This window comes from Callorhinus ursinus, unplaced genomic scaffold (genome assembly GCF_003265705.2).
Source record: "Callorhinus ursinus isolate GAN/ISIS: 27379988/994484 unplaced genomic scaffold, GSC_fseal_2.0 scaffold4, whole genome shotgun sequence".
NCBI lineage: Eukaryota > Metazoa > Chordata > Mammalia > Carnivora > Otariidae > Callorhinus > Callorhinus ursinus.
Window position 1 is genome coordinate 69,035,007 of NW_027397066.1, and position 25,014 is coordinate 69,060,020.

The 25,014-nt window shown below is 38.8% G+C and overlaps 1 protein-coding gene across 2 annotated transcripts in view; it reads left to right on the forward strand.

Moving 5' to 3' along the window:
- Positions 1-299: 299 nt before the first annotated feature.
- The window catches only part of ARHGAP24 (Rho GTPase activating protein 24), a 495,495-nt gene continuing 470,780 nt past the window's right edge, over positions 300-25,014 (forward strand). The window contains exon 1 of one of the 2 annotated variants that reach the window (XM_025887159.2): positions 300-686. The gene's annotated coding sequence lies outside the window, so the exon portion shown is untranslated. The remainder of the gene's footprint in view (positions 687-25,014) is intronic. The other variant, XM_025887158.2, reaches the window with a different exon arrangement.

Genomic DNA, 25,014 nt, shown 5'->3' on the forward strand with positions numbered 1-25,014 from the left:
CAGTTGCGGAGGGACAGAGGCAGGGCGGGCTCTGCCTGGTCGTGGGGTAGCCCGGCGCCCGGCTATGTCACTCAGGCTCCGAGATAACCTAGGGGTGAGGCGTAGGGCCAGGACACGGCTCCTTCCGGCCTCCCCTATAGTGCGGCTCGAATCTTCTGAAGCTGCCAGTTGCCAAATGAAATCTGAAACCCTGGGCTGCGTCTGAGGGTTGGCCCCGCTCAGTTGTTCCAGCCTCTTGTACTGTATATTTACACATTCACACACAATCACTCTTTCTAACTTCTGGGACTCTTTGCGCAACTGCTAGGATTTCTCAAGTGCATGTGGCAACTCAGCCCAGCTCTGGGGGAAACCGACTTGGCTCCGGAGGGTCTCCAAGGCCGGGGGAGCTGTCACGACTGCGGCGGGGACAGGCGAGGATCGAGGCGCGGGCGGTGGTGGGGGGAAACACCCACAACTTTCCACCCTAGCCGCAGCTCCTTCGGCCGCTGAGCATTTCCTCCGAAACCACAGCTGCGGAGCCACCAAGTGCATGGGGCGCAACACTTCCCCTCGTTGTGGGAAGTAAAGTAGCCGTCCCTCCTCCCTTTTTCTTTTCCTTTTCCTTTTCGTTCGGCTTGTCCTGGGAGCCTTTCCCTTTGGAGCAGCCGCCGTCCCGCGTCTGTCGTGTCCTCCGAGCAGGGTAGGTAGGTGACGCTGCGCCGGGGTGTGCGCCGGGGCCACCGCGGGAGGCTGAGATGCGGCCCCGGGCGCGCGCGGGGGCTGCAGCCACAGCTGCCTGCGACAGGGAGGGGAGCTGCTGGGGGCGAGGAGGGATCGTCGGAATCCCGGTGCAGTGGTGGGTGTGTGTGTGTGTGTGTGTGTGTGTGTGTGTGTGTGTGTGAATGTTTGAAAGCAATGCTTTTATTTTTAAAAGGAAGAAAAGATGTAAGCTGGTAGTATGTGTTTCTGGCCTTAAACATAGATGGAATTAATAAAAATCGTGCAGTTCAACTCCCTTACTATCCATCCTTCCTTCTCGATCCAACCGCTCCCCGCCCCGCCCCTCCTTCCCTGTTTGTTTCCACTAGTGTCTTGCGAGAGTTTCCTAGATAACAGGCACACAGAGGTAGGTTTTAATAATGAACTCTTTTATTGCCAAAGTAAAATAATGGGGAATCTTTGGTGGATTTTAAGCCACCCAAAAGATTTTGTTTAGATTTTTTTAAAAGTAACTTTTTGAAGACGTTATCCATCCTTTCTTGAGTATAAATATATGTTGTCATTTAAAAAAATGGCGTGGACTGTATTTCTTTTGTAAGTCCCCAAACCGAAGGGGAGATAATACTCTTCGAGAAATATTCTTAGAGATATTAGGTTTTCAATACCAACTAGTAATAGGGAGCCCAGACTCCCTATATGTAGTCTAGGTCTATTTAATTCATTTGAATTAAAAGATAATCTCCAGACTATTTGTGTTTTCATTATAGTTTTTTTTTACTTTTTTTTTAAACCTTAGCAAGACATCATCATTGCCTCTCTTTCTAAAAAGAGGAAATACATAAGTCATGCTGGATATTTGAAATATAAAAGTTGTAAGGAGTTTGCTTATGCATAAGTAAAACAATGTGTGTTGCTGTGTCTACTAAGGAAGACAAATTAATTGAAACCTGGAGTATTTACAGTACAGTTAAGAGCTTTACTCAATTACTGAGAAGAAGATGGACAGACAGATTAAATACAAACAATCTGTCCCCTGATTCTAATTAGAACTCAAAACCAACCCTTAAGGGCAAGAATGGATGTTGGTATTAAGCTGGGCATCATAAAACACAGAGAATTAATATATTAGGAAAAGCCAGAAAAGTATCAAGCCACATCAGACTTGTTAAGATCTCACTCTCCCTTTTAAATTTCTTAATACTTCCTCTTCTCTGGGGACATTTCAACTTCTAAGGGAGCCCAATAATACAATTCCCCTTTTTGTCTTTCTTGAGTGCCTGATCTTTAGGTAAGAAGTCAAGGAGTCCGTTCTTTAGATCCATTACTGAGTTGTCAGAGAATTCACGTTAGACATCTTGGAGGACTGAAATACTGGCAAAACTTTAAATAACATTCTCTTTCCACTCAGAGGAGGTATGTTCTTAGGGGAAGAACTTTAAGTGGGCATAAGGGATAAACTATGAGTTTTTCAGATCTGGAATTTAGTTTGGGGTACATATAAGGAATACATGAGTGTGATAAAGAGAAGGAGAATCTGTAATTTTTTTTCTGCATCTGAAAGTCTGTTGAAACTCAGTCTGTCCTTGGCTTTCAACTGTATTATTTTGTTTTATTACTTAATCTCAGGGATTTGGGATTGAGAGGTGGATGGTTTCTGAGTAATGTTCTTTTGTGCTGTGTGTACTGGTGAATTTGAATCATTTTGAAAATACAGCCTGATAGTAAGTGACAAAAAACTAAGTTCTTGAGAAAAAAAAACCACTGAAGAAGAAATAGCACTGTACCCTTCCAGACAAGAATATAGGTTTAAGTGTAAAAGAGAAAAGTGTTCTGGGCTTAAATCTCCAGTGAGGTCCTTTCGGATTTTTCTTGGTATAGTAATGGCCAAAGCTCTGAGAATTTTTACTGGTCAGGGATTTATTTACTGTGTGATCTTGGACTCTCTAGGATGGAGGGTGGGGGGTAAGGGAAAGGGCAGGAAGGGTAAGGAATGTGCAACAGGTGGTAATAAGTGGTTCGAGTCTGACTGCTTTGCTGTCTTGGCCAAAGCCGAGTTAGTGTTTACCAACAGTGCCTTAGTAGTATTGTTGTGACCTTCTGGCCCATTCAAGTGTGTTTTCTTTCTGGCTCGATTAGTGTCTGGGTTGGTTTCATACGGCTAAGAGCAAGCAGAACTGCTGCAAAGTCCAGACCATGCATTTTGTTTCTGTTTTTAGTGTTAGCAGTGCTGTAGGATCATCTCAGTTACCCGTAGTTATTTTCCTTTGGTATTTCTGGCTGGTAATAAAAGGTTCTTTCCTGGTGAGTTGAGCTTATCTCATGCTGATCCCTTCTTTCTGCCATGTGTCAATTTTTGGTAAAGGTGAGAGCTTTGGAAAAAAAAGATGGAAGAGGTGGATAGAGCCTCAACTTGGAGGCCAGTGGAAGGCACAGCCCCTCAGTTAGTCACACCTGGTTGGAGGAGGTTGACAATAAGAGGAAGAACCTGAGGCATCCATTCCACAGTGGTCACATTTTCCTGAGAAAAAAAAAGCCCCCGCAATTTAAAATCCAAAGATGCTTGTTTACTCTTAAATCCATGGCTAAAGGACTAATATTTCTCCCAGATGGAGAAGGGTATTTAAAAATAAAATTGTAAATGGTCAACTTTGCCATGAAGTTAATGCTCTTCATGTGAAGAGTTCAAGCCTCAGACTGAGTCTTGAAATGGTGACCCGTCTTGACTTTGCTACTCGAACTCAAACTTTATAAGATTATGATAGTTTCAGTGGCTAAGTAGAGGTACATTTGGAAGTGGGGGGATTGTTCTGATGAGATACAAGGAATGTTCAGTTTTCAGAGGTTACTGTGTACATGTGTGCTTTTAAGCAGCATCTACTCCCAACCATGGCATTGCTACAACTAATCTTTATACAGGACAGATCTAATTGTGTCAATCCCTTGTTCTAAAACCTTTGATGGATCCCGGGATCCCAATTATCCTACAACAGTAACTCTAAACTCTTTAGTATAGTGACTGAAAGCTTTTCAAAGCCCTTCCTTTTAGCTTCTTCTTGCTGCACAAGGGCTCCTCATTGTTCACACTTCTGATTTTTTGCTCTTGGATTTCTATTCTCCAGGAATTCCCTTTGCCTGGAAAGTCCCACTTGATTCTTGGTGGTCCATTTCAACTGGAACTTTCTCTGGGTGAATTTACCCAGTTCTCTGTGGGAAAGATAAATCATTTCATCTTGTCTGCTTTCATGGTGTTTTGAACATACTTCGAATAATTATTTTGAATAATTTTTATTATTAAAATATTACTACCAATCAACTATAGTGAGTTCCTTAACAGTTACATTGGTGGTGGAGGACCCACCTGCATCCTAGTGCCTAGCCCAGTGTCTGAAACATATAGTAGATATGTGTTAATGTTTCCTTAATAAATGGGCAAGCAAAGTTATGAATGAATAAAGTACTGGTAGACTCCAATTTATGCAGATAGTTTTTTTTTCCCCAAAGGTCCCATTTGAAAAATATCTATTTGGACTCAGAGTTCATTTTTCAAAAGTAACAATGCTACAAAATGTAATTTGCTTTCTAGACCAGCCCACCCATGTCTATTTAATTCCTATAATAGATGAAATTTGTGCTTTTGAAATGATAAAGCAAAAGCAAAGCAAAACCAAAAACTACTTTGGAATCATCTTTTTCTTTTGAAAAAACACGAGGTACACTCGAGTTTAAAGATAATAGAAACAGTTCTAATAGATACACATTTTTTTTTTTAAAGATTTTATTTATTTTATTTGAGAGAGAGAGAGAACCGAGAGATAGAAAGCACGAGAGGGAAGAGGGTCAGAGGGAGAAGCAGACTCCCTGCTGAGCAGGAAGCCCGATGTGGGACTCGATCCCGGGACTCCAGGATCATGACCTGAGCCGAAGGCAGTTGCTTAACCAACTGAGCCACCCAGGCGCCCCTAGATACACATTTTTCATAATTGTTTTTTATATGATACTATAAAATCTGTAGTCTATCAAATCCCAGTGGGAGGTGCTGGTTTTGGCTGTGAGGAGTAATAGTGGAGTTAAATTTAGAGATTCTACTGCCTGTGAATGGGCAATAATTTTAATTAATCAAACAAAATAGAAATACTAGTTTTGGCTATTTAATAATTATCTTGAGTGCTAGTGCTTGAAGGAAGTTGGATTTAATTAAAGGAGAATGTGGAGGTGGATGGAGAAGAGGAAATTCAGAGGGGCATCTTTTTTCATGTTACTGATTTTTTATTATATGGGTTTTCTTTTCATCTCATTTGAGCACTTAGACCAAATCCAAAGTTTCTTCCTGAAAAAATTTGTCTTACTCTACGGTTATTTCTGCTGCCTGACCTGTAGAAGGGGGTGCTCACCATTTGAACCAAAATACAAACGGGCTTTCTTTCATTTTCCAAGCAATGTTTCCTCTGGTACCTGCATGCCTCTAGATAATTTTCCAATCAAGAATGCATCGTGCTTGTGTTTTAGTCACCAGCCAGAGACACTAAGCTCAAATTGTTCCTCATGTAGTATCTCTGAGAAGAGTGGAAGAGCAAGCATTGATATTTAGGAGTAAGAGTCTACTTAGTTTTCTAAATCTTCCATGCTCCCTATTTTTACCAAATTATATGACCAGAAGCTTACCTATCCCACTCACTTTACAACACCTTTTCATTAGATTGTCTTCATCACACTGTGCTTTAATGTAGTACCCTAGATTTTACTGAGTCAACGTAAAAGAGATAGGCTGCATGGAGAATATCTCTGCACTTCTTGTTATATATTTCAATATTCCTTACATAAAGATCTCCATAAATTCATTTTTGCTTTTACTGCTTTAAAAAGCATGCCTCTTCTGATTAGTGTTGTTTCTTCTGTTAAAGAAAGGAGACTAAGAAATCACCATGTTTCTCAGTTTGGCTTGTCACCCAAGAAGATCAGAACTAAATCTGATCCTTAGTTGTACCCTGGTCAAGGTCTGCTTATGACACAGTTTGCATCTTTTTATGTACCGATTATTCCATACCCTGTAAGTTAACTCAAATCCATTATGGAAATAGATTGAATTACCTTCATTTTGTATATTTTTTACTCTTTTTAGACATGTAGTTAAATATTTATAAGTCTCTATTTTGTAACTTCAGTTTAGTATTTTAGAGCCAATAATTTTTCGAGACCTTTTTTTTGTGTATGTGTGATTTCTAAAAACATTCTAGGTACTGTTTTTATACTCCCTGATGATAAAATAGACTCACCCCAAATGTTACATTTCTTGAAAAACTTAGAAGAGTCATGTTTGAATAATTTTGAAAATAGATATTTAAGACCAAACAGGTGTGTTTTTTTTTTAAATACATGTATTACAAATGTATACAAGAGTTCCCTTAGGGATATTTCTAAGAAACAGAAGTCTTTCTTTTTGTTACAAATGAAATCTATCAATAAATTGAGGTTTATCCCTACTATTAGGGTTGTTTTCTGCCCATCACATTGAGTTTTCAAAAAACAAAGTAATTGGGGCGCCTGGGTGCCTCAGTCAGTTAAGCGTCTGTCTTTGGCTCAGGTCGTGATTTTCCAGGGTCTTGGAATCGAGCCCCGCGTTGGGCTCCTGGCTCTGCTTCTCCCTCTCCTTCTGCCTGCTGCTCCCCCTGCTTGCGCTCTCTCTCTCTGTCAAATAAATACATAAAATCTTAAAAAAAAAAAAAAGAAAGAAAGAAAACGAAGTAATTTTTCAAATTTCCTGAGGGGGGGAAATAGCTTTCATTTTGTCCTGAAATTTTTTCTTTCTTTCTTTGAGTCTCACAGACTCTCATAATGATAGTCACTCTAATGAATTAAGTACCTACTAAATACCAAACACTCCACATATATGACTTGTAATTCTAGAAGTAGTTAGAAGTGATTAGTAATTCCAGCAGTAATATCTGTTCTCTCTAATTCAGATATTACTATTCCCAATACATGGGAATGTTTGGGTTTGGAGAGATAAAGAAGTTCACCTAAGGTAACATAGAAGCGATAGAGAGTCAAGAACCAAAACCATGTCTGCCTGCTATTTTTACTATATTACCTTCCTCTTGGTCCTTTTCTTTTCAATTATTAATTTTAAAGTCATAAAAGTCTGTGTTTTATGAGTTTGACGTACAGTACAGACCTTGGTCTCAACATGGTCTCCACAAACTGGCTTTGGAACTTTCTTATGGCTCTTTCAGGTGACAGTATTCTTGTGCTGATGAGTTGGGGCCCCTGGGATGAGTTACCACTATAAAGGTTCTCCTGTGAGAAAAGAGACTCCAGCAGCCTCAGACTGGTAACTGAATCAATCTGTAGTGATCAGCCTGACCAGGCAATTTTCTGGTGAGAAGTAAATAGAAAAGGTATGACCCATGGGGTTTCAGTGATCTATCCCCATGACTTAATTCCCATATATGGGACATATACCCCAGGAACTCTGTGAGCAAGAGGTGGAGGTAGAGGAAGGGGAAGGTACAAGTAGTCCGTGGTCTGAGGCCTGGAGGCCCAACTTAGGAAAGCTGAAATGTAGCAAGAGAGGGTGATTTTGCTGGAGGGAGCAACTGAGAAGGGGAGAAAAGTTGAGTTGGTGGTGGTACTCACTGGTCACACAAAAGTGAAATGAACAATAAGGGAAGTGATTTCCATGCCAGTCTTTCTCAAGGAAGGACATTCACTATAGAAATTGTTGAAATGCATCTCACTCCTCTTTGTAAAGATACAAAAGGGACTTCTCCATCCTTTCTGAGGGGCCATCTTTGATTGTTTCATTGTTTCCCACACTGGTTTAAAAATGTCTCATATGAAGGAACTTCTAGCAAGAAAAGATGAGCCAGAGAAGTCGAGAGATCCTGATGTTACCTTGTTGCACTTCATTTCATAAACCTAGAATTTAGCTACATGAGTACCACCTTCAGAGTTTCGTTTGGTATTCAAATCCCATTATGGTTTAACTGTTACTATAAAGTAGTCAATACAGTGTTGATGATTTTATATAAAGGCATCTATGGGGTATACAAAACGCCTCAGCCTCCTCACAATTGTGATTTGCTGATTAAAGACTTCATCTTTTGGTAACAACTTACAATTTCATCATGGAATAACTTTTCTGTGTCTTTGGGATTAGGTTCAGGGTGACAGGTTCCACGGTGGAGCCTTGGTTTCTGGTCCCTAAAGACAGTGGAAGCCACAAGGAATTGTCTGGGTGAGGAGTTCTGAGAACTTCTGCACAACAGATGGAGCTGCCAGAAAGGATGAATGGGAGAAGGGCAGTAGCAAGGTCATAGGATAACCTGATATCCTCAGAAGGCAAGGAATTAAGAGAAAAAGCAAATCCAGATTAGAAGCCAATGGAAGGGAGCCATGTATGGTGTGGCAACTGAGAATTTGGTCTCTGTCTAATAATAGATAACAATTATTGAAGCTTTATTATGTGCTTAGTTGTGCCAAGCCCTTGTCATGGGTCATCATCCCCTTTAATCCTCACAGCTCTTGTGTGAGTAGGCCCTGTTATTATCTCTCTCTTTTATAGATGGGAAAACTGAAACTTGGAGAGGCTTAGTAACTTACCAAAATCACGCAACTAAGTAGTAGATCTGGGATTCAAAAGTAAAATATCTCACTCTGAAGGAGCAATCTTTATCATTATGCTCTGGAATTAGGCCTCTGTTCCAGCATGGCTCTGAGGTGCACAAACCTTGTGACCTTGGGCAATTTGCATTAATCTTGAACCACAGATTTTTCTCTCCGTGATTATGGGCATTTAATAAAACCACCTTCATAACGTTATTATGAGTTTTTAATTTATGAAGTGAGCAACGCTTGTAAAGAGACTGGAAGGGTATCTGGCAACCTGGTATCAATGCATGTTAACTGTTATTATTAAATTAAATGATGAACATGTGAATCCTACACAGTATTTTTCAGACGGTGGATCTTGATCTATCAACGTTCATAAAATCAAATTTGTGGTTCATGACCAATGTTTCTTTTTAAATGAAGAGGAATAGAAAAGGTTGGAATGGAATGGAATGGGGGAAAAAAATCAGGATTCGTTATATATAATAAAAGTAAGAATTGTTTCATATGTTTTAATGTCTGTTTTGTGTATATGGGCATGTCACACACTGGGTAAAAATGAAAAAAATATATTTCTGATTATTAACTGTCAAAAAAACATACTGTAAAAATCATTTAAAGTAGCATTTTTCAAAGTGTGTTCCAGGAACCAGTAGCTTCAGTTTAACTGGGGAACTTGTTAGAAATGCAAATTACTGAGTCCCACCTGCACCCATTCATGTGTGTTTTAACAAGCCCTCCAGGTGATTAAGGACAATTATATATTCAAAAGTGATGTATTTGGAATTCATAAAAAAATTAAGTAAGGCTACATGTAAATTATTTAAGAGTAGTTAAGAGTACATGTTGTATAATATTGACTAAGGATTTGAATTTTCCACAGAATGCCATCCTGTGTTGTGTGACTTGTTTTCTGTAGCTGTTTCCCCAATTTTTTCTATGCTGCCTGCTCACAGTGCAGGTGGGTTAAGTCCCACAGACGTCAATTAGTTTATATGTAGAAGGACATTGAGTAGTTAGATCCTGTGTTTTCTTCTAGCACTACAAGATTAAAAGTTAAAATTCTTTGTGAGTAGCACTGAGCCCTGAATATCTAGGTTGTGTTCAATTTGAAATGTTTTAATGATAGTAGTCCAGATGCCTGAACAGCTGCAAAATTAAGAATTAAATTAAGAACTCATAAAAAACTGCACTCAATATTTTACTAATTGAGATACTTATTTTGAAAAGCACATGCAGACGAAAAGATATTGACAGTCTAGTTAATGTAAAACTAATACTGATGATAAAAAAATCATTTTGGTAAAAATGAAAGTGATATAAATTTTTGTACTAGAATATTTTCCCCCTCAAAGGAAACAGTGAAGGTGTTTAAGATATTTATGTATCGTATGCCATTACTGTTAAGAGAGAGTGGATGCTATTGCATTGACCGGTCTTTGTTCATTATGGTGTTTAATTTATCGTTGTATTTGGTTTTTGGTCGGAGGGTGTGTTTACTGTAAGACTTAAAAATATACTCTTTGAAGACACAGCATCCAAATTCACTAGAAAAGCCTTGAGGACTTTCTTTGACATTAAAAATAAATAAATAAATAGGGGCGCCTGGGTTGCTCAATTGGTTAAGGTCAAGCGGTTAAGCGTCTGTCTGCCTTCAGCTCAGGTCATGATCTCAGGGTCCTGGGATGGAGCCCCATGTTGGGCTCCCTGCTCAGCGGGGAATCTGCTTCTCCCTTGCCCTGTGCCCCTCCCCACTTGTGCTGTCTCTGTTTCTCCCTCTTGCTCTCACTCTCTCTGAAATAAATAAATAAAAGCTTTTAAAAAAATAAGTATTCCTTTGGATTTTTAAAAATTTTTCTAAAAATATTGTTTTCCCTTGGATTTTTGAAAAGTAGCTTTTCAATGGGTATCTATTAACATTTTAAATGTTTAGTGAAGTGTGAAAATATTTTTCAAGACAAAAGTGTCAGGAAAAGCGAAAGTCTACTTTCTGGCTCACCACAGGTGAAATTTCATGTTTAACAGTAGCTTGAGAGGTATTTCCAAAGATACTTCCCTGCTTTGCATCCTGTGGTTGGAGAGGAGTGGAAGCGAAAGAAAGGGGGGAGGTTGTGGGCGGGATCCTTTTTCTGGTAGTAATTAGCATCTGTGAACTCAGGCAAATCATGTTGTTTTTCTGGACTTTAGTCTCCTTCTCGGTAAAATAAGGGGGTTGTGATAAATACATTCTAAGATTGGTCCAGCCCTGAAAAAGTTTCTGTTGCTAAATGGTCGTGTGTTCCTTTTGAGCAATTTTAGTAAGAATGTGGCTATGTGTATATATTGGTAGGGCTCAAAAAACAGATGTTTGACTTTATGGAGAAGTGAGGATCTGGAAGCCTTATAGATTACTTGACAAAGTTTAGCTTGACCTTTCCTTGACAAATTTCATGTACCAGTGGGATGGTTTTCATCAGCTGTGGGGTTGGGGGCATGGGTGATACCACTCACTAGGTGGCATTTGAGAATGCATGAGGGTGTTCTCGGTCACCACAAAGATTGGGTGAACTGGTATTTAGTGCCCAGGGGTCAAAAGTGCCACACGTCTTGTAAAGGGTGTGCCAGTCCTTCACTTCAAAGAAGCTTCCCTCCCGGAAGTGCAAGAACATTCCCATTGGGAAGTAGCAAATGAAGTTAAAGGATTTAGTTTTAGCTCCATATTTTATAAAGTCATCTGGGAAACTGGAAATGAAGTTGTCGTACACTTTCTGTGGTTTCAGTAACACAAATGCAAACAATATCTATTCTTAGATGACAACTGGTGTTTGTGATGCGTGGGTAGAGAATAGCCTCCAGCTCCCTACACTATATATTGACTATGTAGTAAGAAAAGCAGTAAAAATCTCAGCTTTGTTAGTATGGTGTGCAAATATAACTGGAAAACATACTAGGAATAGTTCCTTTGAGTATGAAGTTACTAGTTTCCTCATGACAGCCATATTTTAAATGAAATGGCTTATAGAAGTTTCCATTCGATATAAGTAGACATTTCTTGGTCCAAATAAATGTTCTAATTAAGGCAATAAATGCATAGATTTGATTCTTTATGATGAGAAATACCACCTGCCTAACAGTTCTATACACATGATGATGAGTGACATGAGCACTTCTTATTCACCCTCTGGCCTCTTCAGTACTTGGGTTGGCCTTGCCATATTCCAGGTCAGGTTAAGGATGGACTCCATTTAGCAAGAGTGACTCATCCAGGGCAACCTCAGGAACTTCGGTAACGTTTTCAAACTTGATGTGAACTTGGCTTTGGAATCACTTAAATCACAAGATCAGTTCATTAAAATTATTCATCGCTTTTACCTTCTTGCACTTGTCATGTCCCTGGTTTGTTCATGTGATCTGTATGCTTTTAAACTATTGCTTATATTCAGCTGTTAGACATTGTGAGTATAGAAGGTGTTGTATGGATAAAACTGGTGTCTAGCCAACCAAAGCCAACTTGTTATTTTCTGGGAGTGAAAGGGAACCCCTGCTTTTCCTTTCTTTGGCGAATCTGGGACTTCATCCCTGTAGGAGAAGGGGAGAAAGGGAAGTGAAGTTGAAACATGTAACTTTTCTTTGCCTATAAATTTGGTTAAAAATTTAGATATCAGGAGAAGGTTGAAATTACAGAATTAAAAAAAAATATCATTTTGGTAATCTTTCATGTTCATTATGCATGCTAGCCCTCCCCAACAATTAACAAAAGTTACATGCTACATTACCCTTGGAATGAATTTTTTGGACATCAGAACAAAAACCCACTTGGCAAATAGCTATAACCCATTATACTTCAATTTGATATGGAAAATGAGTTCAAAGTGAGTTAGCCCACCTCTGCTCTGCAACAAGAAGGGTCCTAGTTAAGTACCATATGGCAAAATTGAGAAAACAGTCACTCATGATTTTTGGTGTTCGATTGTTTAGGTGTGGAATTTTGGCTGAGAAAAGAACAAGTGAATATGTGACTACAATTTTAAAAAAGCATTTTTACTGAGCCTAGATTAACCCCTAAAGGCAGCTGAAAAATATACTACGTTAAAATCAAGGTGTAACTTATAATACTTTCTGGTTTTAGTTACATTTTAAAACGAATTCCTTGTGATAATATTAATTACGTTGACACACTGTAGAGTTTCATTCGATTCAGTCCTCAAACCCACCCTACCATTGTACATTCTTCTCTTATTATATTATGCTGTTCATATTTTTGAAGAACAATGAAATAAGTAGGCCTGATGATAATAAAAAGTTAAAGGATTTCATGCAGCAAGCAAAAACAAGAATTAACAAAAAACTGGTTAATCTCTTTAAGTACTGCCTTACCAAGTCAAATAATCACTGAAGGTGAGAAAATGGGGTGGGGGAAAGGGGTGGAGAAGAGGCTTCAGCTCAGGGCAACTGCTGTGTAAAGCTCAGAAACAGGGAGCCTTCTTTCTGTGCCTTGCTTTTATAACCTCTCTGTTTGCGGTCCCATCCTCTACTGTTTAATGTGTGGAACATTCCAGGGAGTATCCTTAGCTTCCCTGACGTGAGTCTGCGGCTGGGGCTTGGGGGCTCTGAGGGACTCCTTTCTGAAACAGGGGAGGACAAATAGAGCAAGCTGGCTCTGCAGCCCTTGGCCCAGCTGGTTGAGACGGACTTTTTTCACTGGGAGCAGGTGGGACCTTTGTGCCACTGAGCCGTGGGATGCCAGAGCATGCCGCCTCACGCAGCTTTGCAGGCAGTTCTAAAGAGGGTAGGATGCCATCTCAGAAAAGTGGGGGGTTACTGCTGCATCTCAAAAGAGAGAATACTAAATGCTTAGACTTCCTTCACCCCTTTGCATGTGGCCTAGTCATGTTACATCTGGGACTTTGCTTCTAATATATTTATTCTCAAGCAAGAATAGCACTTTAGTGGCTAGGGGTAGTTCTTATTTGTTTAGCAAAGAACCCTCTGGCCAAATACATAGCAATAATAATAGTGGTGTATTTTTGCTGCCGTTTTCTGTTTGTTTGGTGGAATAAAGATTTTATTAATGTCTTAGAAAGAGCCACTAAATAAAATAAAATTATATCAGACTGTTTGGTGGAAACGCCAAGCAATTAGTGTATGGTATCATTAATGAGCTGTATTATTAATGTGAAATGCTAACGTAATTCAGAAAGAGTAAACGATATGTAAAGGTCGTATTACCATGAGCCCGGAGGGGGCTGGGATGGAAGGGAGGTGTAAAGAGAGAGAGAGAATAAGTAAATACATGTGTGAGGTTAAGGTGGAATGGACTGGAATTGCTGGTGATGTTTCCTAGGAGTCTGGGGTACGCTGAGTTAGAGCTGGTGCTGCTATTCGTCAAGGTTGTCAGGGAACAGATCCCGTGACTGCTTAAGGGATTGGAGATGGATTCCCGATACCAATGTTGACCCATAAATGGTAACCAGAATCATTAGGACTGTGTTTACAGACTTGGGGACAGGCAGCAAAAGCCCCTGGAAACTTATTTCCAATGGACCAAGTTAAATTTTTATCTTAAATCTGAGCTTTGATTTGAAACAAAGGTATTAGCTGGTTTTTTGTGAGTTGTTAGTTCCTTTACCTTGCGACTTCCTGTTATTTCATCTGAATTCAAAGAGAATTCAGAGAATTCTCTTTAGAATGCGTTCACATAGGAATCAGTCTATCTGCCGGCTTTCTAAGAGACTGAATTCAGTGCCGTGGTTGATTTTAATGAGAGGCAGGGAAGCACTCTTATTTTTTGACTGTTAAGAACTGTAGTGAACAATTCAGCCATAGGGTGTTTGTTTGGCAGTTTTTGTAAAGTTATATACCTGGCAGCCCCAACTCCTATTAGAATGATACGTTTACCTCTGTGGTCTGAGTGTAGCACTCTGTTTATGGTAAATAGGTGGCCACTAACTAGGAGTTGACAGCTTATTTGAAAACATTTTTTTTTTCAAAACAGAACTCGTATGACATAATATTATAAAATTCTTCATTATTGTGTAACTTATTAATGAATTTTTCCCCATAGAGACCATCTGATATAACTTGGAGTCTCAGATATTTTAATCTTTATGTTTTTAGTCCAACACAAGTGCTTCTTTCTGCAGACTACAATTTACCTTTTGTTAATAGATTTGTTTAACACTTTTCTGATATTCAAGCATGATTGACTTTTATTTTTTCATTTATGAGTGGTATTTATAAGAGTTGGTGCAAGACTTGGTATTCTGGGTTGATCAATTATCCTATTATCTTGCTTTATTCTCTTCAAAGTTCTGACTAAATTGGGCATGATATTAAACATCTTGTGTTTTATCACATAAAACAATGCTTTCTTAGACTAATTTTAAGTTGATAATGTTCTCATAATTAAAACTTTTTAAATTATAATTGTTTATTTTTTAGTTCATTGACGGTTAGTATGGTACATTTCTTCTGTTTAAAGCGAGGCTTTAGGAAAATAACAGTTTTGTTCTCTCTCATTTCTTCTATTTTTTTATGTTTAACTATAAATATCAGATTCATAAATTATGACTACAAAAAAAGTAATGGAAACACATCTCTTCTGCTATGAAATGCCACTTACTGGTCCATGACTTTTTTACTCGTTTAATATTAATAAGTCAACCAGGCTCTATTTCAGTTCAGATGTTATCTAAAAATCACCAGGACTCCTGGAGTCTGTTCACACCCACATGGCTGCGTGGAAACCAGACTGAAGAGAGCAGTGGTGCTGGGCAAGGGTCCTGAGAGGGATTCTGAGTGGGTTAGGTACTTACTGGGGTCTTGGAAGCAGTGTTTTTCATCTGCACTTTGGCTATGACTCTACACTTGCTTCTTGGTTCAAGGAAGACACTGGCCAGAGTGCATTGTCAACCAGTAGACCAAGGACGTTGTCTTGTGATGGCAGCCTTCAACACCTCTGGGTGTCTATAATGCCATTTGAGAAGAATGAACTTTAAGTTCCCTTAGAAGTTTCAGCTACTTCACTCTCTGAATTCTAGTGTGCATTTGAAATTGTGTTGAGCAGGTGACAGCTCCGTATCAACAGCCCTTTCCTCTTGCAAGTTCAGTGTCTTGCTTGAAAGGAAAGAAAAGAGAGAGGCAAACCAAGAAACAGATTCTTAACTATAGAGAACAAAATGATGGTTCCCAGAGGGGAGGTGGGTGGGGGATGGGTAAAATAGGTGATGGGGAATAAGGAGGGCACTTGTGATGAGCATCGACTGTTGAATGGAAGTGTTGAATCACTACGTTGTACACCTGAAACTTATATAACACTGTATGTTAACTATACTGGAATGAAAATAGAAACTTAAGGGAAAAAAAGTAAATGATACAACATGACTTTTTACTTCCTGATATCTTCCATATTGATCTAAGTCTTTCACAAATGAAACAAAATAATAGAAAACAGCCTTTTTCCCCAAGTTTTTCCTGAGTATTATAATAAGATAAAATTTCATGAGAAGCCTCAAGATAAGGAGAGACCTAAGCCAAAAGTAGACACTCCCACCTGACAAGCCATTTTGTTTTTCGGGAAGATGAGACCTGTAAATGGCAGGGTATCACAGTCTCTTTCCCTGCTTTGTTTCTGGGTTTCAATGAAGAGGGAAAGGAGCTGGCAGGGATGGAGGGGTTGATAAGAAATGCTAAAAAAGAGAAGTAGCCCAAATCAAGTAGTAGTTGAGTACAGAAAAAGGTTATTGTTATTAATCTAGAATTATTAGATATGAGGTCAAATTAACTTCTATTAGAATGTCGATTTTTAATAGTGTGTCTGAATTTAGTGCCCCATAACATAATAGGTGTTACAAGCATTTCTGATGCTCATACAGGTATGATAGTGACTCAGTGCTCGGGTTTCTCTCCTTAGCTGTCACTGATGAGTGTCAGCATTATTTCTCTTGGATAGAGAAAGACAATTTTAATCCTTTAATAGTACTGCTTATTTTATATATGTTTGCATCTCATTTTGATTGGGTAGCTTCCAAACCCTGGGGAATATATGAAGTAGTTAGACTACTGTTGTTATTCTTGTTGTGAGATTTTGATCTTTTATTTTAAATAGCAGAGTGAATTCTTTCTTTTAGTGAATGCATTTTCCACCATTAGTCACACTTAGTGGTTACAAAGTTCTGTTTTCTTTTATACAAATGCCAGCATTTTTGTAACTTCTTGGCTAATGGAAGGTGCATATTGAAAGTTTCTGAGAGCCATGAAAAGGAAGAGACCACAGGTGTTTATTTACTGAGGGTAAACAAGAGAGTCATTGATATGGTACCATCATCCTTTGTCTGCAGGAATCTAGGAGGGCTTTTGGTTGCATGTGCCTTTCTGGCTTAGCAGTTGTAAAACAAGAACAGCTTGTGAGTATCACCAGTGACAGGGCCATCAAGTAGCAGAAATAGGACCATCACAACCGCTGTTGATTTGTGCATGGGAATCCTTGGTATGGTGGGAATGTTTATTTGTTTACTTTTCATAACCTAAAGTAAAGAACTCCTTCCTTGAAGAAGTCGATCTCCCCTCTGGCTTTTGAAAAGATCATAATCTTCTGCATGATTTGTTGATCACCTTTTGACCATAAGTGTATGTCATGTCATATTGGACAGGTTTCAAGTTCAACAACATATAAATAAAAATGGCCATGCCACAATGTGAAGGCAAGCATACTTAAGCTCCGGGGTGTATTCAGTTGTAATAATAAAAAAGCATAGCCTTAGGTGCTCCATGATTCATCACATTTTCCTGTGAGTTTTGCAGACTCCTAGCTATAGACATTAGCACACATGTTTTGGTCACAAGTGGAAAGCCTTTAGGGAAATAGATATTACCCAGTGTCTTTGGTGAAAGTTTATCCTTTCTGGGAGAAGAGTTACCTACAAAATAGAGAGGGATGAGTATGAGATTTATGGATGGATAAAGAAGGAATGAAGTCATTTTCTAAAGTTCAGAAGTGGACAAGGAAGGAAGGAAGGAAGGGAGTCATCTCAGGCGGAGGTAAACCCATGTGCAAAGAGACAATGCTGCAATGAGAATATTAGGAGACATTTGATAAGTGTCCAGGAGTTTGGTGTCCATGAATTTGGACTCTGCTGATGAAGAAGAAGGAAAGGAGTGAAGAATTACGAAAGGGTTAAAAGGACTAAACTTGGTGACTAATGAATGGAAGGAGGTTAGAGAGAAGGAGGTTGCAAAGACCCTACCCAGCTGAGCTTATTAGTCACAGATGTTAGTAACCACCTGTCATTCTGCCCCATCCATTTCTGAATAGCCTGATCAGGGTATTAAATCATGTACTTTTGTAAAGCCTAAAAATACAGTTTCATGCCTCAGCTCTGTCAGTCATTAAGAGCAACTTTGGGGAAATAACTTCTGTGGGTATTAAATTCTGGAAAAGAACATTTACTTCTCAGAGATTTTATAAAGACTAACTGGAGGAGAGAAGTCACTTTGAGATAACTATATACATGCAAAATGCATTGTTGCCTACTGCTATTCATTGTCAACATTAAAAATGTGTATTTGCCAAAGCAGTTCCACCAGGCCAAATTAAGAAACACGACACCGTGTCCCCAGCTTCTTAGTTATACTGTTGGAGCAGTATACTGGACACATCGTAGCTTTGCCATACACTTGGGTCTCCCCAGGCATTCCAATCCCTTTTCCGTCTTTTTAATTTCTAATCTAAACAAGAAGTAGTTATGGTTGAGTTCCTTTTTCTCTTAAGCTGGTTAATGAAAAGTGTGCCGTCCTTTTATCCAAGTAAAATAAATGCATAAGCCATGAGGCAGGCTAATAGTTTATTTTCTTTCCTTTGGTGACAGGAACAAGGAGATTTTTGTGAGGAAACGAAATACTTGTTTGCAAAGAATCAGTGTTAATGTGTCAAAGTTGACTGACATTTTGAATCTCATCCAGACACCTACTACAGGGGAGCTAAGGGAGCTAACGCAGTAAAATACTGGCCATCTTGAATACCTGGCTTGGCTTTCTAGACTGGATTTCCATGTGGTGTGGACCCTAGTGATCTGGGCCAGGTCTCACTCAAGTTTTGCAGTTTAACCCCACACGCGACAGAAAGCAGTCAAATGGGTTGTGTTGTTATTTTCTCTATGACATGCTTACTTGGGTATTCTGAGTTTTTCAGTTTTACTAATGGGAAAAGGAAGAACACTTTAGAGCAGAGTGACTCTGTGTCATGTTTCTGGGCTGAGCCTTGTGCTGAACTGTTAAGGGAGCGAGAGTTCACTTCCCCAAGAGGGGAAATCCATGAACCTGATGCACTGTCCTGGCCAGAAGAGAATGAAGAGAGGGAGGAGAGTCTTTCTCCTCTACAGCCCAGAGAAAAATTAGAATCTTTGGAAATAGGGCCCTGGAATCTACATTCTAACAAATTTCTCACGTGAGTCTGTATACACGAAAGTTTTAAAATATTTACTAAAATGTTTACCCCTGACTGTGGTCCTTTTATGAAAAAAAATGCAACCATGTATAACTCATAGGCACTTATCTGCATTCTAAGAAAATGAGAGGGATCTCTAAGAGGTCACATGGCTTTTACATGGGAGAGAAACACCTGGAAGTCTAGAAAGCCTTTATCACTCTTCCATTTCTTCTTTTCCTCCGGCCTATGGTGATGACTCAAGGTCAAATGTGTGAAACCATGAAAAGTTAAGGTGCATTCTTAAGGGGTCCAGTTGAAGAGAGCTCCCACTGAGCTTGCACCCTTGATTGGGCCCGGGATTGGCCCTTCCCTCACAGTAACTGCTATGACCATCTCCCATGATCACCTCTTAAAGGAGAGTCCCATTAAACCACAGAGTACAAACCAAAGTAAGACAATGAAACCTATGGCTTATGTATTATTGTTGAAGAAGAAATGTGGATAGAGATTGATCTAGGTCTGTGCTATTTAGTCTGGTGGCCACAGCTACTAAGCATTTGCCATGGTGTTGGTACAACTGAGGAACTGAGTTTTTAATTTGTTTCTGATTTTATTTAACTTAACTAACATATAGCTAAGTTTCAAAACATCTTTTTGTAATTGTTAAAAATAATTTAACTATTTTTTAGAATAACAAGTTTTCTGGATATCTGCTTTTTTGAGCTGTAAGTTTTAAACTTAATTTCCAATACCAATCAAGCATTTCTGATACAAATTTAACCGTGCAGATTTTAAAGACTTATTAAAAAGAATGTAAAACATCTCACTAATATTTTTAATGTTGTTTACATGCTGAAATGATACATTTTTGGATACATTGGGTTTAAATACATTATTAAAATTAATGTCACCTGTTTCTTTTTACTTTTTCTGTGTAGATAGAAAATTTTATACATGGCTTTCATTATATTTCTGTGGGACAGCACTGATTCAGATGTTTATGACAGCCCCATATTTCCATAGTATTGGGTACTGAGAAGTCTAGTGTTCCATGGTATTCATTTTAATGCCATGGCTCCAATAGAGAATAAACATATATTAGGTGATGACAATAAATTTTATGTCCTTAGGAAATAGTTTGACTACCCTATGACTAAGAATACAGATTAATAACCAGGGCACCTGGGTGGCTCAGTCAGTTAAGCGGCTCTTTCCGCTCAGGTCATGATCCCACATGGAATGTGGGCTCCCCACATGGAGTCTGCTTGAGGATTCTCTCTCTGCCCCTTCCCTGAAACATGCTTTCTCTCTGTGTAAAATAAATATATAAATCTAAAAAAAATACAGATTAATTTCAAAATGGGAGTTAATGCCAACCTCTAATAGGTATCAACTCATTAAAACAATTAGGAATATTTAGAGTGAGGATGGAATAAGTGTTTACCAAAATCTTTTTCTTATTCCAGATTTCCTTCCCACAACTTTTAAAGAAACTTATCTTAGTCAAGATTAGCTAAGAAAAATACACTGTTTCAATTATATCACATGATGCATATAAATCAAGCAATAAGTATTTATGAATCATCAATTAAGAAATGGAATGCTCATGGCCTTAGAGAGGAATATAGGAGCCCATAGGACTTCATCCTTGCCCATGTGGAATTTAGAAATCTGGTATTAGGTAAGAAACACGTTTTAAAAATTGGAGATGCAGAGGTACCTGGGTGTCTCAGTCAGTTAAGCACCTGACTCTTGATTTCGGCTCAGGTCATGATCTCAGGGTCCTGAGATCGAGCCCCACATCAGGCTCCGCACTCAGTGGGGAGTCTGCTTAAAATTCTATGTCTCTGTCTCCCTTTGTCCCATACCCATTTGCACTCTCTCTCTCTAAAATAAATAAATAAATCTTTAAAAAAATAAATAAAAATTGGAGATATAAAAGGACATATGTAATAAGGTACTAAATTGTAGATTCTAATTGTTTGGAAGTTTAGGGGAAAACCAAACAAATGTGAACTGAGGTTTTGTAAAGTGCAATCTATACAGTGAAGATGGGTCTTGAACTTGGATGGTTGAATTTGCAAAGCTCCCAGAGATTTGCACATTGACACACTGAGCTTTCTTTTGGGCCATTGATCACTTCCCTCTATCTGCTTAGTTGCCTTTTAGCTCACTGGGATATGAACTCCTTGAGGACACTGATTCTGTTTATTTCACCTTCTTTATCCCAAAGCCTCTGGTGGCTGGCACATGGTAGGTATTTGGTTATATTTATGAATATCATCAATATCTGAATAATAAATGAGAGCATTCTCATTGGAAGAGAGAGAATAACCCAAGAAACAGTGGTGGGTATGAGCATTAAGAGATGTGGGTTGCAGAAGACTTTTATGATTCTGCTTTCTGATCTAAAAAAATGGAAGTGGTTCCTAACTTCTTCCGAGGAGAAGATCTTCACACATTAAGAGAAAGGACTTGATAAACTGTAATGTACTATTAAATCCCAGACTTCACTATTATTCACCTAGGAACAGGTTCTTATTCATCTTTGCAGTTGTCACATTGCATAGAAACAAATATTCAATAAATAGTTGTTCAATAAATGAATCAAAGAATGAATGGGAGGTCCCCAGTCTTGCCACTTTTTATATTTCTATTTTCCACCTGCCTGAAAGTGCAGGTAGCCCTCTCATTAGAAAAGTGTCTAGACTCTGGTTAAACTTTGAGGAGAAGCTTGGCATCTTTGCTTATGAGCAGGGAGCCTGATGTGGGGCTCGATGTGGGCTCGATCCTAGGACCCTGGGATCCTGACCTAAGCCGAAGGCAGACACTTAATGACTGAGCCACCCAGGTGCCCCGAATTGATTCAGATTTTTGAAGTTTCCAGATGTGTGGCCTTAGGATTGAGTTTTACACTGTACAGAAAGCATATCTCAATTAATACAGACCTTTGCATTGCTCATGTGGTTCCTCTTATGCAAAGCAATGGGGAAAACATAAAATATCTTTCCTGAAATCCTGATTCAAATATACTCAAAGAAAATAATTTGGGGCAGCAACAAGAGCAAGGTTACTATTAAAGAAAATAATGTCTTAAAAATGCTAACTTCAAAAAAAAGATAACACCTTAAGAGAGATATTTGCAGAATTGAGTGGTTTATTTTGAAGGTTGCAGGAGTGATCTTCTATTCTGAAATTATAGCTTTCAAAGATTATTTCTCTATGATATATACTTTATACACTTTCTATATCTTACAATTGTATTTGCCAATTTTACCTCAGTAAAGCTGGTTGGGGCGGGGTGGGGGGGGGGAGGCAGTGTTTCTCTTCCTGACTCATAAGCATTTCACCTAAGGCTAAAAGGCTGAGAAATGTTTTTGTCCCCACCAGCCGAAAGAGAAGCACAATGCAGATCCTACAGATAAAACTCCAACATCCTGTCTTCAAGCTCTGAGGATTCATCTTTTGTAATACTCCTTCCTTCCATTCTTGCTCCAGTCACCCTTCCTCAGGCCCTGGCCATCCGATGTCTGGGTTATTGCAGTTTTGTACAACAAAGTAATTTATCTGCCTTTAGCTTTTGCTGCAATTAAATTAATCTTTCATATTGGTGCCTGTTCTGTAAACTACTGCTTTCTTATCTTTCTTCTCCCCACAGAGTCTACACTGGCCACTTCTCACTGGGACTTTCCAGTCATAATTAACCTAGTCAGCCTCATTTCTCTATGTGTTCTTCCCCACAGGCTAGTCTTTCCACTGTCCTCTCCCCATGTTCCAGTAGTCAGTCCTCCTTTCTCTGGGCCTTTCCCTGCCTGGAATTCCCTCCCCTCTCCTTGTGTGAGTCTGGTCAGCCCTGGGTCCATTCCTGTCTTCCATGAAACCTTCCTCCAGTCTGTCCCTGCAATGAGTGATCACCACATTGTCTGAAGTGTTAGAGAATCCTAGCTAAATGATTGATCTTATTTATCAGATTCTACTTCCTAGTATTAGCTTTCATCTGTATGTTTTATTTGGATATTGCTTAATTGAATTAAAAAAATGAAGCAAAGGAAAAAAGGGTTGTTTAGATTATAAAAAGACATGGGCACACATTTAAAAACATACGCAATGTGTTGCAGTAAGAGGAGACATTTATCAATATATTAAATATAGAAACATTTTCTAGTGCTGAAAGTTGAACCAGTACCTGAAGAACACTTTCTCTTTGAGACACTCTTTCTTTATCCAGGTATTTGGAAATGCTCATCTGCTCTAACGTGGCAGCATGTTTTTCTTAAAGCATAATAAAAACCTGCTTTAAGATGTGCAACTTTAATTCTCCCGACTTTCCTTTGCTTTTTCAGGATGCTTTTCCTGGTTTGAATTTACTAAAGGATAATTTTACTTTGAACCCTGAGGCTTTTCATGTAATTTTTAATTATATGTATATTTATATTTATGATACATAATAAATACATTTAAAATGATATATATTTGTAAATTAAATATGATACATTAAAAAATGCTACTTTGGTATTATGGACTATAATAATTATGCCTTTTACTGGGAAAGCTCTGCTCCTAATAAATACCATGTTCTAAGAGCACAAACAGAATGGTGACAAGATGTGCCTCCATATTTATGGCCCTTGATCTTTACTATCCAGAAATATTTCTCAAAGATCAAACCACAGCACACTTGGCTCTTGGCACTAGAAAACTTGGGCTTTGATGGTGATCAAGTATTGCATATGATGGGGCGGCTCTTAAAAGGGACTCTTCAACAACGTGATGGGGATATACACTGCTCTTTTGTTTCAGAGAACAGGCTTTGCCAAGATGTAAAAAAAATGACACTTTATAAGAGTATTTTCCTCCTTTGGATTTTTGACTGGATACTTATCATTATGAGGAAGTGCCATGGAATGTCTCATTTCATTCTGTGGGAGCTGGCCCTAAGACCCTGAAGAAAATGTCTGCCACGCATACCAGTCAACAAAAAAGACAAAACATTTCACACCTTCACACAACTCAGAATGGTTTTTCTCCTTTACTATCCCTCCCACCTCATTTCTTTTCTCCTCTCTCTCTCTTTCTTTCCCCCCAACCTCTTCTCCTCATCTCCTACGAGGTTCTCCACATGCTTCTCAGGCTCCTTTTCTTCCTCTGCTCACCTGAACCTGCTTTTCCTCGTGTATCCATTTCTTTCTCTATCACTGAACCTGCCTTTCCTCGTGTATCCATTTCTTTCTCTGTCACTTCGAAGACAGGATATCCTCACTGTATCTTTCTTCTCTCCTCTGAGTCTGTATTATCATGTATTCAGTTCTTTCCTTTGCAACAAAATCCATGTTGTGGTCTAGTAAATTGCTGGCTGCCTAGGATCATGTATTGTGTAAACTTATCTTTGTCCTTTCTACTATTAGTCTGTTTCTTCCTGATGAGTTCTTAGAGTGTGGTAATTTAAATAAAACAGTCGAACAGCCACCCACAAAACACAATGAATCCTTTTTTAAAGATGAAAATTGCTTCAGGATAAATGTTGGCCATTCCCATAATTTAAAAGGCTATTTTATAAGATATTTAAAAATAACTACAAAAATTATGTTTACCACAGCTGAGGCAGAGAATAAGACCTCTGATTTAAAAAAGTATCTGTCTTGTGTGGATCTTTGTGTAATTAGAATTTAATAAAATTGAAAAATTATATCTATTTTGCATGTAATTGAATGTTTCTTTTATCATCCAGGGAAGACTTCAAGCTGATGTGGTAATAAAACATGGCACACTGAAGGCATTGGAGTTAGACATTATATTAGTTTTTTAAAGCTGCTGTAACAAAGTACCACAAACTAGGTAGTTTCAAAACACAGACTGTATTTTCTCATAGCTCTGGAGGCTAGAAGTCAAGGGCCATGCTCCCTCTGAAACCTGTAGGGAAGTCCTCCTTTGCATCTTCCTGCTTCTGGTAGTTTGCTGGCGGTCTTTGGCCTTGTTTGGTTTGTGGCTACGTCACTCCCAATCTCTGTCTTCATTGTCACCTGCTTTCTTGCTGCGAGTCTCTGAATTCATGGCCATCTGCTCATGAGGACACCAGTCATACTGGGTTAGGGACTGCCCTACTCCAGGGTGACCTCATTTTACCTAATTATATCTGCAATAGCTGTATTTCCAAATAAGGTCGTATTCTGAAGCAGTGGGGGTTAGGACTTCAAAGTATCTTTTTCTTGTGGGGAATACAATTTCACCCAGAATTGGAAGTCTGGGTTCTAGTTTCATTTCTCCACCCATTAACCATGTGACCGTGGGCAAATTACTTA